Genomic DNA, 9,297 nt, shown 5'->3' on the forward strand with positions numbered 1-9,297 from the left:
TTTTTTCCTACTAAGTGCTTAAAATTCAGTGCAAATTTTACACTTAATAGCACATCTCAAGTGCTCAATAGCCATACATGAACAGAGCAATTCTAAAAGATTTATTGTTTTTACCTTTTCACATTTAGGTCTATGGTCTATCTGCATTTGGTTTTATTATTATTATTATTATTGAGGCAGAGTCTCACTCTGTTGCCCACGCTGGAGTGCAGTGGTGCCATGTTGGCCAGGCTGGTCTTGGACTCCTCACCTCAGATGATCCGCCCCCCTTGGCCTCCCAAAGTGCTGGGATTACAGGCATGAGCTGCCGCACCCAGCCTAATTTTTGTACTCTTAGTAGATACAGAGTTTCACCATGTTGGCCAGGCTGGTCTCGAACTCCTGACCTAAAGTGATCCACCCACCTCAGCCTCCCAAATTGCTGGGATTATAGGCATGAGCCACCACGCCCAGCTGATTTTTTCTAATATCAAAGTAATCACCAGGGTCTTCCCTTTTCTTTTGATTCATTTATTTTCTTGGTTCTGAAATGTTTTTTAAAAATATGAAATGCTTAATGAATTTGTGTATCATCCTTTCCCAGGTACCATGCTCATCTTCTCCACATCATGCCAATTTTAATTTATGTGCTGCTGAAGTGAGCACTGGTTCTGGATTTATTAGTTAGTTTATTTTTGAGACAGGGCTTCACTGTGTCTTCCAGGCTGGAATACAGTGGCATGATCGTGGCTCACTGCAACCTCCGCTTTCCAGGGCTCAAGCAATCCTCCCGCCTGGGCCTCCCAAAGTGTTGAGATTACAGGCAGGAACCACTGTGCCCAGCCTGGAATGTTTAACTGCTGACTTTGATGCCTGGTTTTGGTTGTACTAGATACTCCCACTACTTTTTTCTTTAAAAATTACTGGTTTGTTCAGCTCCTTAAAAATATCTTTGGTGTTTTAGACATCAAAATATGTGAGGCCAGGTGTGGTGGCACATGCCTGTAATCCCAGCATTTGGGGAAGCCAAGGTGGAAGGATCTCTCAAGCCCAAGAGTTCAAAACCAGTCTGGGCAACATAGTGAGACCCCTGTCTCTACAAGAACTAAAAGATCAGCTGGGTGTGGTGGTGCTCGCATGTAGTCCCAGCCCTTGGAAGGCTGAGGCAGGAAGATCTTGCTTGAGCCCAAGAGGGCGAGGCTTTAGTGACCCATGATCATGCCACTGCACTCCAGCTTGGGTGACAGAGTGAGACCCTGTCTCAAAAAAAAAAAAATAAAAAGTAGATTAATAAACGGAGAAACATTTTCTATGCTTCAGGTAACTTTAAAAATTAGGCCTAATCTTGACTGGGCATGGTGGCTCACACCTATAATCCCAGCACTTCAGGAGGCCGAGGCGGGTGGACTGCTTGAGGTTGGGAGCTCGAGACCAGCCTGGCCAACATGGTGAAAGCCTCTCTCTACTAAAAATACAAAAATTAGCCTGGTGTGGTGGCAGGCATCTGTAATCCCAGCTACTTGGGAGGCTAAGGCATGAGAATCACTTAAACCTGAAAGGCAGAGGCTGCAGTGAGCCGAGATCGTGCCACTGCACTCCAGCCTGGGCAACAGAGTGAGACTTGATCTCAAAAACAAAAACAAAAAACAAACAAAAAAAATTAGGCCAATTTTTATTTACAGTTTACTCTTTAGTTTTCATCAAAGCAGTTTTTTGGTTTTTTGTTTTTTTTTTCTTTTGAGATGGAGTCTCTCACTGTCACCTGGCTTGGAGTGCAGCGGTGTGATCTTGGCTTACTGCAACCTTCCAGGTTCGAGCGATTCTCCTGCCTCAGCCTCCCAAGTAGCTGGGATTACAGGCGCCCACTACACCCAGCTAATTTTTTGTATTTTTAGTAGAGATGGGGTGTCACTGTGTTAACCAGGCTGGTCTCAAACTCCTGACCTCATGATCCACTCGACTTGGCCTCCCAAAGTGCTAGGATTACAGGAATGAACCACTGTGCCCAGCCCATCAAAGCAGTTAACTAGCATTTAGAGTAGATGGCCAGGCATGGTGGCTCAGGCCTACAATCCCATCATCTGTTTGGGAGGCCAAGGTGGGAGGATCACTCTAGTCTAAGAGTTTGAGACCAGACTGGCTAACATAGTGAGATCCCTCTCTCTACCAAAAAAAAAAAAAAAAAAAAAAAAAAAACAAAGAAACCCAAATAGCCAGGTGTGGTGGTGCAAATGTGTAGTCCTAGCTACTTGGGAGGCTGAGGCAGAACTACTTGAGCCCAAGAGTTTGAGGTTGCAGTGAGCTATGATTGTGCTGCTGTACTCCAACCAGGATGATAGAGCGAGACCCTGCCTCAAAAATAAATAAATAAAATCAAATAGACAATAGAATCTTCTGAGCTTTTCACCCTTTCCACAGGGTATAGGTGTCTGCAAGAAATAGTGAATGTTACAGGTAGACATTTTTCATTGCAGTATAACTAGGATACCTTTTCTAACCATGTTTCTGTGCAGACGTAAATTCAGGCATTGTGCAGATGGCTCAGTTTGAAGGGCCTTTTCTTTTCTTTTTTTTTGAGGCGGAGTCTTGCTCTGTCGCCCAGGCTGGAGTGCAGTGGCGTGATCTTGGCTCTCTGCCACCTCCACCTCCCAAGTTCAAGTGATTCTCGTGCCTCAGCCTCCCAAGTAGCTGGAATTACAGGTGCATGCCACCACGCCCAGCTAATTTTTGTATTTTTAGTAGAGACAGGGTTTTACCATGTTGGCCAGGCTGGTCTTGAACTCCTGATCTCACATGATCTGCTAACCTTGGCCTCCCAAAGTGCTGGGATCACAGGCATGTATCACTGTGCCTGGCTGATACCCTCCTCTTAAGTCTGGATTAGACCTGCTGCCTTGCTTCTTTTGTTTTGTTATGAGACAAGGTCTTGCTTTGTCCTCGAGGCTGGAGTGCAGCTGTGTGGTAGTCCACTGCAGCCTCAACCTCCTGAGCTCAAGAGATCCTCCCGCTTCAGCCTCCCGAGTAACTGGGATCACAGGCACATGCCACAGCTTCCACTTAATTTTCTGTAGAGGCAGGGTCTCACTATGTTGCCTAAGCTGGTCTTGAACTTCTAGCCTCAAGTGATCTTCTCACTTCGGCCTCCCAAAGTGCTGGGATTCCAGGCATGAGCCACTGTGCCTGACAAGAAATAAGAAGGTTTAATTTATTGGTGTGAGCTGTCCAGTTGCTTATGCTGAGAGCTGCTGATGTAAGGGGGTTGAGAGCTAGGGTGAGAAGCGGTGATCCTTTCGAGCTTCTCTGCACCTCCACCTTCTGGAAAGGGCAGAGTCCCCAGGGTCAGACTCCCTGCTAGCTCTTGGTTGGCCCTGACTCAACACCCTTCTGACTTGTCATTGTGGTTCCTGGCATGTGGCACCAAGCACTATTTTTTTTTTTTTTTTGAGTCAGGGTCTCACTCTGTTGCCCAGGTTGGAGTGCAGTTGTGCAGTCTCAGCTCACTGCAACCCTGACCTCCCAGGCTCAAGTGATCCTTCTGCCTCAGCCTCCAAAGTAGCTGGGATCACAGGTGCCCGCCACCAGACCTGGCTAATTTTTGTATTATTATTATTATTTTAGATATACTGGGTATCCCTATGTTGCCCAGGCTGGTCTTGAACTCTGGGGGGTTCCTCCCACCTCAGTCTCCCAAAGTACTGAAGTTACAGATGTGAGTCATCACCACTCAGGCAGAGCTTTTTAAAAACCAAATTGAGATTTTATTTCAAAATTAAAACAAGATTTTAAAATGTTTAAATTAGGCTGGGTGCATTGGGTCACACCTGTAATCTTAGCACTTTGGGAGGCTGAGGCAGCAGGATTACCTGAGGTCAGAAGTTCGAGACCAGCCTAGCCAACATGGTGAAACCCTGTCTCTACTAAAAATACAAAAATTATTTGGGCATGGTGGTGCATACTTGTAATCCTAGCTACTTGGGAGGCTGAGGCAGGAGAATCACTTGAACCCAGGAGATGGGGTTGCAGTGAGCCGAGATTGTGTCACTGCACTCCAGCCTGGGCAACAGAGTGGGACTCTGTCTCAAAATAAATAAATAAATAAAATGTTTAAATTCTTTTCTTAGCCGGGCATGGTGGTGTGCACCTGTGGTTCTGGCTATTTCGGGGGCTGAGGCAGGAAGATGGCTTGAGCCTGGGAAATAGAGGCTGCAGTGAACTACGATCATACCACTACACTTCCGCCTGGGTGACAGAGCAAGACCTTGTCTCAAAAAAAAAATATTTTTTTCCTCTCAGTCCCAGGTATTCTAACAAGCCTTGACGGCCCCGTTTTGAGATTATAGCCTGTGGCAAGGGCCTGGCAAACAGGTTCTCTGTGCAGAATTGAGGTCATTGTGGAGTAACATCTCCTTGGGCTGCATCAGCCTGTGGGTGAAAGTAAAGTTGGGTGCGGTGGCTCTCCCCTGGATTCCCTGATGCTTTTAATATCCTGAATCCTCTACCCCACTCTCCACGAGCCACATTGACACTCATGCACCAAGGTACATGGTGTGGCCCCAGTGCCCACAGGATCGCTTATGAGAACTGCTCCTTCAGCCCCACCTGTGGCCTCTCCTTTTCCCAGGTGAAGTCTGGCTCCTGATGTTCATGCCATGCTCCTTCTCACCAGGGTGCACACGCATTACTGCCTCCAAAACACCTGATTGAAACCTGTTCCTGGTGGGGCCACCTCACCTCTCCAAGATGGCTTTCTCTGAAGCCAGTTCTTCCATCACAGTGGAAGTAAAGAAAATTATGAAAACTGGCTGGGCTCACACCTGTAATCCCAACACTTTGGGAGGCCAAGGGGGGCAGATCACTCGAGGTCAGGAGTTCAAGATCAGCCTGGAGAACATGGCAAAACCCTGTCTCTACTAAAAATACAAAAAATGAACTGAGCATGGTGGTGTGCGCCTGTAATCCCAGCTACTAAGGAGACTCAGGCATGAGAATCACTTGAACCCGTGAGGTGGAGGTTGCAGTGAGCTGAGATCTTGCCACTGCACTCCAGGCTGGGCGACAGAGCAAGACTGTCGGAAAAAAAAAAAAAGAAAAAGAAAAAAAGAAAATTATGAAAACTCTCTCTTGAATATATGGGCACCTCCTGAACAGGGAGGTGGCTGAGGGGAGGTCCTGGCAGGTGGGACAGGGTATCCTGGCAGGGTGGGAGCTGAGACTTCAGTGTATTCAGTGTCTGGACCTCAGTGGTGCCCTCTGTGACAAGTATCCATCTGCATCCACTGACTTATATGGGGGATCCTGGAGAAAAATCAATAATATGGTTTGGCTGTGTCCCCACCCAAATCTCATCTTGAATTTTAGCTCCCATAATCCCCACATGTTGTGGGAGGGACCCAGTAGGAAGTAATCAAATCATGGGAGTGGGTTTTTCCCATGCTGTAGTGAATAAGTCTCATGACATCTGATGGTTTTATAAAAGGTCAGTTCCCCTGTACATGCTTTCTTGCCTGCTGCCATGTAAGATGTGCCTTTGGTCTTCCTTTGCCTTCCATCATGATTGTGAGGCCTCCCCAGCCATGCTGAACAGAGTGTCCACCTCTTTCCTTTATAAATTACCCAGTCTCAGGTATGTCTTTATTAGCAGCATGAAAATGGACGAATACAACCAACTTCAATAGCTTAAGTGGGTCCAGCCACCACTCCAAAAGATAAAGGATTATAAACCATAGTGGCCTCCACACAGTGCTAACTCAGCATATGTGCAGAGTATAAGCTGTGGGGCTATGGTGGCCTCCACTTAGATTTCAAACGTACTGAGCAGCTGAGAAGTCCCAGGCAGAAGTTTGTCCCAGAGGTGGAGCTATTGCAGAGAGCCCCCACCAGGGCAGTGCCTAGTGCAGCTGTGAGAGTGGGGCCACCTCTGAGATCCAAGAACTGTAGAGTGTTTTGTTTGTTTGTTTTTTGGGACAGAGTCTTGCTCTGTCACCCAGGCTGGAGTGAAGTGGCACAATCTTGGCTCACTGCAACCTCCACCTCCTGGGTTCAAGTGATTCTCCTGCCTCAGCCTCCTGAGTAGCTGGAATTACAGGTGTGTGCCATCATGCCCAGCTAATTTTTGTATTTTTAGTAGAGATGGGGTTTTACCATGTTGGCCAGGCTGGTCTCGAACTCTTGACCTCAGATGATCTGTCCACCTCAGCCTCCCAAAGTGCTGGGATTACAGGCATGAGCCACTGCACCTTGCTGAACTATAGAGTGAATAATGTGCAACTCCAGCCTGGGAGACCTGAAGGCATGATACTTCAACCCATGACAGCTGCTGCGTGAACTGAGCCCAGTGGCCACAGCAGTATAGTAGCCCTACAGTGCTAGCTCTAGAGGGGCAGGGCTGCTCTAGGCTTTGGGGACTCAACCCTCCCAATGTGTCCAGGTAGCAGTGCAGGAAATAAAAGATTATTCTGGGTCTTAAGATTTAATTTGTCCACCTTGTTGGGTTTGGACTTACTTTGGGCCTGTTGCTTCTTTTGGCCTATTTCTCCTTTTTGAAATGAAAACGTGTGCTGGGCATGGTGGCTCACACCCATAACCCAGCTACTCAGGAGGGTGAGGCAGGAGAGTCGCTTGAACCTGGGAGGTGGAGGTTGCAGTGAGCCGAGATCGCACCATTGCACTCCAGCCTGGGCAACAAGAGCGAAACGCCATCTCAAAAAAAAAAAAAAAAAAGAAAAGAAAGAAAAGAAAACGTCTACCCTATATCTGTCCTACCATTGTACTTTGGAAGCACATCACTTTTTTTTTTTTTAAATTTCATATGCTCACAGCTGGAGGAAGATTTGCCTCAGGATGAATCGTGTCCTGGATCTCACCCGTACCTGATTTAGATGAGACTCAACTTTAAACTTTTGAGTTGGTCCTCCTGAAACAAGTTAAGACTTTTGGAGCTATTGGGATAGAACAAATGTATTTTGCACATGAGCAGGACATGAATTTGGGTGGTCAGGGGCAGAAAGCTATGGCTTGAATGTATCCCCCAAAGTTCATGTGTTGGAAACCTAATCCCCAATGCAATAATGTTGACAGGTGTGACCTTTAAGAGGTGATTGGGTCACGAAGACTGTGCCTTCAGGAATGGATGAATGCCGTTATTGTGGGAGTGGGTTCTTTATGAAGGATGAGCTCAGTCCCCTTTCTGCTCTCTCTCACCATGTGATACTTTCTGCCATTGTCCAACACAGCAAGAAGGCCCTCACCAGATGTAGCCCCTCTACTTGGACTTCATCAACCTCCAGAACCCAGAGCCAAATAAATTTCTGTTCATTATAAATTACCTGTTATAGCAGCACAGAATGGATGAAGACAAGTGTCTCTGAATGATTTACCCTGGAGAGAGGAAACTGGTTAAAAATGCACATTTTTTAGTGTCTCCCAGAGCTCTGAATCTCAATCTCTGGATGTCTAAATCTCTGGATATCTAATTTTTTTTTTTTGAGACGGAGTCTCGCTCTGTCGCCCAGCCTGGAGTGCAGTTGCCGGATCTCAGCTCCGCCTCCTGGGTTTACGCCATTCTCCTGCCTCAGCCTCCCGAGTAGCTGGGACTACAGGTGCTCGCCACCTCGCCTGGCTAGTTTTTTGTATTTTTTTGTAGAGATGGGGTTTCACCGGGTTAGTCAGGATGGTCTTGATCTCCTGACCTCGTGATCTGCCCATCTCGGCCTCCCCAAGTGCTCGGATTACAGGCTTGAGCCACCGCGCCCGGCCTTGGATATCTAATTTTTAACAACTTTCCTGGTGATTCTTAAGCACATTAAAATTTGAGAACCACTGCTCTATGTCCAATATCATTTTAACCTGGAAAATATGCACTCACCAATCCTCCAATCAATGTTATTACCTGGGTTTGCCTGATCATAAATGTCACTGGAGGGCTCGATAAAAGTACACATTCTTAGGTCTTTCTGCTGGTGGGAATCATGTATAAAACAATGTCCAAAAATCTACATTAAAAAACATTTTTTATATGTTTTGCTTTTCTTGAGATGGGGTCTCTCCCTATCGCCCAGGCTGGAATGCAGTGGCGTGATCTCAGCTCACTGCAACATGTGCCTCCCGGGTTCAAGCAATTCACTGGCCTCAGCCTCCTCAGTAGCGAGATTACAGGTGCCCATCAACATGCCCAGTTAATTTTTGTATTTTTAGTAGAGACAGGGTTTCACCATGCTGGCCAGGCTGGTCTTGAACTCCTGACCTTGTGATCTACCCCTTTTGGCCCCCCAGAGTTCTGGGATTAGAGGGGTGAGTCACCACACCCGGCCAGCTTCTGGAAGAATTTGATCCAGTGTTGCATTTTTCTTTCACCCACAGAGACAAGAATGAAGATAATAGCTACAGCATTTATTGAGCACTAATTATGTGCCCACCACCATGTAACTGATTCTCCTCAAAACCTCTGAGGCATAGACCACTGTACTACTGCCATCCCCATTTTATGGAGAAAATACTGAGGGGTTAAGTACCTTGCTAGGTGCAGGCAGTTATTAAAGCGGTAGAGCTGGGATTCCAAACCATTCTTGTAACCAAAGCAACGCTGTGTCTCTGGACTTCATCCAGACCAATTTCTCTGATGCTCAAAATCTGCCTGCATTAAATGTGCTTTCGTGAAATGTATTTCTTTTTTTCTTTTTTGAGATGGAGTCTTGCTGTGTCACCCAGGCTGCAGTGCAATGGCACAACCTCCACCTCCCAGGTTCAAGCAATTCTGCCTCAGCCTCCCAAGTAGCTGCGATTACAGGCACCCACCACCATGCCAGCTAATTTTTGTATTTTTCATAGAGACAGGGTTTCACCATGTTGGCCAGGCTGGTCTTGAACTCCTGACCTCAGGTGATCTGCCCACCTTGGCCTCCCAAAGTGCTAGGATTACAGGCAGGAGCCACTGCGCCTGGCCAAAATATATTTCTTATATAAAAGAGAAAGTTTTCCTTGGCTGTATTCTACTCATGGCTAAAAGTTTCCTCAAATGGGCCTTGTTTCTTTTTCTTTTTCTTCCTTCTCCTTCTCCTCCTTCTTCCTCCTCCTCCTCATCCTCCTACTTCTTCTGTAGAACAGCTAGAAAAAGTCTTGTTCTTAACCCAAAGAAGCCTCTTCTAAGAATGTTTTCTATATCAGTGAGACTAATTAAATTGGAAAAGATCACCAACTAAATGATAAAACAAGGTAAAGCCTTTTGCTAATTATTTTTGAATAATTTATTCCTGGGCTCCCTGTGACTTGTTGAGGAATTGCAAGATACTGGGAAGTCTCTAATTAGGGAGTTTTAGAATA

The 9,297-nt window shown here is 46.4% G+C and overlaps 1 non-coding gene across 1 annotated transcript; it reads right to left on the reverse strand.

The window, feature by feature from the left end:
• Positions 1 to 538: 538 nt before the first annotated feature.
• LOC116273329 lies at positions 539 to 645 on the reverse strand. The gene has a single exon (XR_004181703.1). It is a non-coding gene; the product is annotated as a U6 spliceosomal RNA (small nuclear RNA).
• Between the last annotated feature and the right edge of the window lie 8,652 nt (positions 646 to 9,297).

The sequence above is a fragment of the Papio anubis genome, unplaced genomic scaffold (genome assembly GCF_008728515.1).
Source record: "Papio anubis isolate 15944 unplaced genomic scaffold, Panubis1.0 scaffold557, whole genome shotgun sequence".
Taxonomy (NCBI): Eukaryota; Metazoa; Chordata; class Mammalia; order Primates; family Cercopithecidae; genus Papio; species Papio anubis.